Source organism: Oryzias latipes, chromosome 1 (assembly GCF_053564925.1).
Source record: "Oryzias latipes strain Hd-rR chromosome 1, Olatipes_Hd-rR_3.1".
Taxonomy (NCBI): Eukaryota; Metazoa; Chordata; class Actinopteri; order Beloniformes; family Adrianichthyidae; genus Oryzias; species Oryzias latipes.
The window spans coordinates 40,605,157-40,612,161 of NC_136237.1; positions in this window are offsets into that span (position 1 = coordinate 40,605,157).

Consider the following 7,005-nt stretch of genomic DNA (forward strand, 5'->3'; position numbering starts at 1 on the left):
TTAAATAGGAGTAGTTCGCCTCCAGACCAGGTGGTGGCGGTAATGCGCCACTTTGTTTCCGTGTCAAGCGCGTTATGAACAACACCCAAAAGAAAAAAGTACTAAGCACGGGTGTCTGAAATGCTTTTAAATTCAGATTACTATATAGAGAACTATATAGTTCTGCACTATATAGGGTTTTAGTAGTTAGGGATCAGGGCAGGAATTCGGACACAAGTTCATTTCCACTGAAATGCCTTCAGTCGACCAACTTCGTTTCTAACAATAAAGTAAAAAAAAAAACGTTGTTTCTACTGAAATGCCTTCCGTTTCTATTGAAATTTTCACATGTGTATGTGAGAGCATTTTGGATAGTGTGTGTGAGAGCATTTTCAGTAGTGTGTGTGAGAGCATTTTCAGTAGTGTGTGTGAGAGCATTTTCAGTAGTGTGTGTGAGAGCATTTTCAGTAGTGTATGTGAGAGATTTCACATGTGTATGTGAATGAATACATTTTCAGTTGTATGTATACAAGCATTTCACTAGTGTGTGTGAGAGATTTCACATGTGTTTATGAATGCTAATTCTGAATAATGTCCTACACGGCACCTCATATGCGTCAGTCAGCAGCCGGACACACAGAGAGAGCAGTGACGTCATCGCCCCGCCTCCCCTCTGCTAATGCTTTTTCTACATGATTATTGTGACAAGGTGCGCGGGGTGGATGTTAAAATGCAAATACAATCCCCTCTTTGCATTTTCGTTTTAATTATGACACAGAATAAGCTGTTTTAGGTGTATAATGAAAAAGCATTTTGAAATATTGCTTTTTCTTTTTAATTTTGAGTCAAAAATGCAGCTACATTTTGAAAATTAAAAAGCATTTCTGTTAATCCATTTTAATTGTCAAATTAGACATTTCTAAATGAATTTTGGTACACATTTACCAGGGACCTTTTTGAAAATGAAATGTCAAATACCATTTTATTTATCATTTTAATTAAGTGACAGAATAAGCTGTATTGAGGAAGGAAATGATAAAGCATTTTGAAGTATTGCTTTTTCTTTTTAATTTTGAGTCAAAAAATGCAGTTTCAGGCTAGTTTAAACATGCTTCCTGGAATACCCCCCAGGGAGCTACCTGCCAAAATAAATACAATGACAAGGCAAAATAAATGTGTGATTGAGTTGATTCCATGTCCTTTGGAAAAACATGGTCTATCAAGTCAGACAGGAGCTGGGGGAGACCAAAAGACTCGACAAAAGGTGTAACACTAATCAAGCTGTTAAGATGACCCACTTTACTATTATAACTTTAGTATTTGTTATCATGAAAAGGATACATCAGGGGTGATGGTCTGATGTAGGGGTCACAGTTGCCTCACGTAGAATGCGTGTGTGTGCTCTCACCCAGATCATTCTCCTAGCCTGTTAATATCCTTATTCATTTTATTTATTCATCCCATCTTTCAACCCCTTACACAGATAACAGAAAACCAATAGCGGCGCAGATTTTGTGTTTGTTTTCAAGCATTGAGCCGGGGCCCCCTTTAAATTTGCCTTGGGCAATCGTCTGTACGGGCTGTACCTAAAACCGCTACTGATTATGAGGATCGACCGGTAAATTAAGAGCTTTGCTTTCTGCCTCAGCTCTCTCTTCACCACTATGTTCTTTTTAACTGAGCTTTAAGTGGATCTCTATGAAGGTAATTATGTTCCAAAACAGACGAACTTGTAGGTTTGATATGAGAACTTGTAAAATAGAATGTGAGAACTTACACACCAAAAATCTTCTTCTGTAAAGTTTGACAGACAAAATTACAATTGACAAATTCCCATTTGCATGTGTTCGTTGAGAGTTACAACGTCAAATCTGTGATAACTGCTCAAATGTGCTCATGTATGTGCTCGAATCTGTTGGCGCAAATCACAAGTGCCATACAACTGCACTCACACTTCTTTTTTTTCTTAACTTGTTCTGTCCAACAGCTGAGCAAACAGATTAGAGCTGAAGGCCTTTTGTGTTGGACAGGTTTTACTGGGTTAGGAGGGGGGATAAAGCAGACAGGGAGCAGTGTGGTAGTGTGCACATGGGGGTGGAGATACATGCATGCTGCTGGAGAGAACCGTGTGTTCCCAGCCAGACCAGGAGAAGGGCGGAGAGACCCCAGGCCCAGATCGCCCCCGGCAATGGGACCCAAGCAGCCCAAGTGGGTGGGAGTAGGGGACCGCCCACCCACCCATCCAGGCGCAGAGGGGGCCCCCCCGGCGCCGAGAGGCATGGGCGAAACCGGCCTATGGGCCCCCAGTTCACAGGACAGGTGTGCATAGCCGTACCAGGCGGCAGCCATGGGGGCCACCGGGTGCCGGACACCGAGACACGGGCCAAGCACGAGGCCAGGGCCCCGAGAACCCATGAACCGCCCACCACCCGACCAGAGCCCCGTCTCCGCAAGCCAGCCCCGGCACCCGACCCAAGCAACCCAGAGATCACCGCACTTACTGTTACTGTGTAATAAAACTGTTAAATAAAGATTCAACTAATTTGAAATTTTGCTTGCACCTTTCAGGATGCTGAAAATGACAAAAAAGAGCTGCCTATGCAGCATCAAAAAGAGGTCTCTGATAAACTTGGTGAGGCTGAGGGGTTGCTGAACGAACTTTTCCTGAATATGGACAATATCAAAAGGCTTAATCATCCACAGGCTGAGAAGATTCAAAGAGAGTGAGTAGAAAGAGAGAGCTGACGACGACTGAGGACCAGTGCGTTTAGCAAACGGGGTAGCAGAAAGATGCTGAATCTACGTCTTGGTGTCCTGCAGTATTATCCACATGCATGGCCGCTGGCTGTCGGTCTGCTCCTTCTACCGAGACGTCTATGAGAAGATCGACGTGTCACCAGTGCCTCGGGGCCTGTGGTCGTTCAGAATGAAGTAAGTGCAGTCACAACACCAAGAAAAGCAGTCACAACCTTTAAAAACGTCCTGTATGCTTGAAATTGCAGACATCTATGAATCCTACATTTGTAACCTGAACAGAATCTAGAGAGGAATCTACAGTTTACCACGACTCTGTGACAGTGATGCAGTTCATCTGCAGATGATGCCACCAATGAGCTAAATCTGAGACGCGTTTGCTCAATCTGTGACCACAGTTGGAGCATTAAACACAGAATCGTTTTAGGAACCTGTTCTTTAATCTGTTTAACATTTGGGTAAATGCTTCCATCTTTTGTAAATATTGGACCACAAGTTAACATTGAAAGTCTTCACATTGAGTGGTCTCTTTCTAATGGAGGCAAAACTGGTAGAAGTCTCCCACTGCAATGATCTTTACCTCAACAAATTAACAAAAGCCCTCCCCGTCTGTCTAATTTGACGCAGTCTGCTGTGAACACAAGCCAAATGTTTGTGATCCACAAAAGAAAAGTAGTTAATTCTCAGGATCTTTAGTTCACTGTATTTCTCCCCAACAGTGTTTAACTTTTCCTCTCCCAAAGGAGAAGAACGAACAAAACCGAGCTGACGAACCGCCGCCAACAAGCCCTTCAGTATGTCCTGCTAGAAAGCTTGGTCAACCACCAATTATTTTCAATGACATCTGCTACTGTTCAAGTCTCCTCTATCTCTTTAACTTTTCTTTTTTCTCTGTAAAACAGACAGACTTGAAAAAACCTGCTCTACCTCACCATGTACCGAGCAAAAAGTCTTTCCTCAACACTCTGTTCAGACCTGATGTAAGGAGGCAGGATCCTGTTGTTAAACTAATGAGACAAAAACAGGAAAAGACTTGGCTTCATTTTCTGTCAGACAGTAACTAACAGTAACTACCAGTTTACCTTGACTATTGCAGGAGCCAAATTTTAAATGTCTCCAGATTAATGGTCATTCATTTCCTGCCTGATATCCACCAGCATTAGGACATGTTTCCTGAATCATGCAATGACTCTGTCCTTCAAAAAGATTATCTTCTTTCTCAATGGCTGCTTTTTACACAGACTGTCAATTTCTTAAATTTCCTTTTCTTGATAAAAATCATTTTAAACTCTGTCTTTACACAAATATTACGTTTTAAACCCTGCAGAGGTTACATGGTAGCCCATTAGTTGTTAGCATTGTATTGGCCTGTTACTGGACCGTGAACACAGTTCTGTCCTTTGGGTAATGCCAACATTTACATAAATGGAATGTCTAACACTATTAAATGGTGCTCTAAACTAATTTACACAATTACCTACCTGACAATACAGGTAGAACAAGATTAACTCATTTTTAAGTAAGCGTGATAACTTTGACGTGTTCAGAGCTTCGCTTTAGGCGTCTCTCAACAAAATCATTGATTAGAAACGGAAGCCATTAATTACATCAGGTTTGTTCTTATTCTGTTTATCAGAAATTACCTTTGGTAAAAAATAAAAAGTTTAAAATATTTATTTCTGTGTAAAAGCAAATGTGTTAAAAGAGTGGTGTTGGACATAATGTTCTCTTCCTTTCATATAAAAGCTCCCAACACTCTTCAGAAATATGATGGGAGAAAACAACCAGATCAACATGTTTGATGATGACTCCTTACTGGACTGGACGGAGATTGGCAAAGGAGGGTTTGGCAGTGTGTACAAGGCCAGGCATAACAGAATGGGACATGATGTGGCCATTAAGATACTGCATGATGTCAGGTAAATGTACACGTTTTATTGAACCTCACTAATTGTATGCTGCATCATCTACTCCACAGTCTACTAGTTAATGACTCAGAACATGTTTTTCTGTTGCAGTGTGGAGGAATCATTGTTAAAGGAGGCTACATTTCAGAAAGTGTTCTCCTGCAAATTTGTCCTGAGGGTTTATGGGATGTATAAGGGAAATGGAAAAGTCAAGCAAAAAGGAATAGTCATGGAGTTCATGACCAGAGGATCTATTATGGATCTATGCAAAAACCTACGAGGTCCTCCTCCGTTTCCTCTGGCCTGCCGTTTGATCCAGGAAGTGGCTTCAGGAATGCGATTCCTCCATTCAATGGGTATCTTGCACCGCGACCTAAAACTGCAGAATGTAATGCTGTCTGAGGAACTTCATGCCAAGGTAAAATGCATCTAATTAATAGTGGGTTAATAGTATAAATGTAATTGTTTTATTTGCATGCTACTCTTTAGCTGGCAGATTTTGGTCTGTGCACAATGTCTGCCACCTGTTGCCCCAGCAATGAAGAAGAAATAGAGAATTCAGGCACAGTAAAGTACATGCCACCTGAAGCTTATGACATCAACTACAAACCTGTTCGCTCTTATGACGTCTGCAGGTACACAAAGCTAAATGGATCTTCTTTCAAGAAGTTTCTTGCTATTTATCTTTTTTGGATACGACTAAATAACGTCATATTATAATATGAAAACATAATATAGAAATCATGTAAAACGGATTTTCTGTTTTTTTCAGTTTTGCCATTTTTCTCCGGGCCATACTCTCTGGAGAAGAACCTTTCCCCAGTGAGTTCAATCAGTTTTATTATTAATAATACATGTCATAAAAATAAAGAGAAATTGAAAGATCTGACATCCTTTAATCTGTAAAATAAACACATTTTCATCTCTCCTTCTGTGTTTTCATTGCTTAAAACAAAGCTGCTCATCCAACACGTTTGCGCAAGTTTGTCGCTAAAGGTCAAAGACCCACTCTTGATGAGTTAACAAAGACGGATAAAGCAGGAATGAGTGATCTGCTCGATCTAATGCAGAAGTGCTGGAACGGTGATCCAACCCAGAGGCCAACATTTGAAGGTATGAGATCATTTTAATTACAGATATGTTCAAAGTTATCTCAAAATCATGGTCTTCTCTGCCTAACACAGCTGGAAATTTTTCAGCACTGATTTTGTTATTTCTTCTTTTCTCCTTCAATTAAAATAATTATTTAGAGATTACTCCCATGGTGGAGAACGTGTACTCAAAGCATAAATCCAAAATTAATTATGAGGTCTACGAGGTTCTAAAACAGCTGGTAAGAAAAATAAAGTTTTGAATAAAAATACCTCATTTGAAAATAAATGAGTGGTTATTTTTTCTTTCTTCTTATTTCTTCACACGTTTTTTTTTTCTTTCAGGAAAGTGACCCTCTGGAACCTCAACATAATCCGTTAACCAGCAACAAAATCAGTTTACCAGCAACTCCACCATAGTTTGATACTGCAGTAAATTGTAAGCCTGGGTATTATTTTCCAGATATTGATTAGATTTGATTCACAAGAGCCTGGATCAATCCCTTCTCAATTTTTTGGCTGTTTGTTTTTTTAATTTTATTTTATTCTTGCTATCTGCTCGATTTGATTCAATTTTGAACTTATACGGTTTATATGTTTAGGCATATTTGTACAGAAATACATAAAGAAGATACTTATGTTTTAAAGAACATTTTTTAGTGAAATAATAAACCAATCAGATTGTTAACAAATGGAGGAGCTCCAACAAATATGTGTAGATCATTATGTTCCACCTCTCCTAGAGAGCGTTTCAGTTTGGCCACTTTATTACACCTTATTTCAGAAGATTTGAACAAATAACTGTGCTTTAGACCACAAATGGTTAGGTTAAAAAAGTTTCATTAAAACAGTTTGGAAAATTCATGCCTGTGAGTATATAAAGAGAAAAACTCAACCCCCACTCCACATCAGAGGTGAGGAGGTGGAACAGACCGACTCCGTCAGGTTTCTTGGCATCCACATCTCCAAGAACCTGACATGGACACTGAACACCTCCAAACTGGTGAAAAGAGCCCATCAGAGGCTGTTATTCCTGAGGAAGATGGGAAGGGCGGGTCTGGCTCCTGGGCTTCTCCGAAAGTTCTACAGGAGCACCGTGGAGAGCATCCTCTGTACAGTGTGGTACAGCAGAGGACAGGAGAGACCTGTCCCGGGTGGTGAAGACAGTACAGAGGATTGTGGGAGCCAAGCTCCCAGACCTGGACGTTGTCTAAAAAGAGCGTCTACAGAGAAGAGCATAGGCCATCAGCATGGACATTCTGATGGCCTGAGAC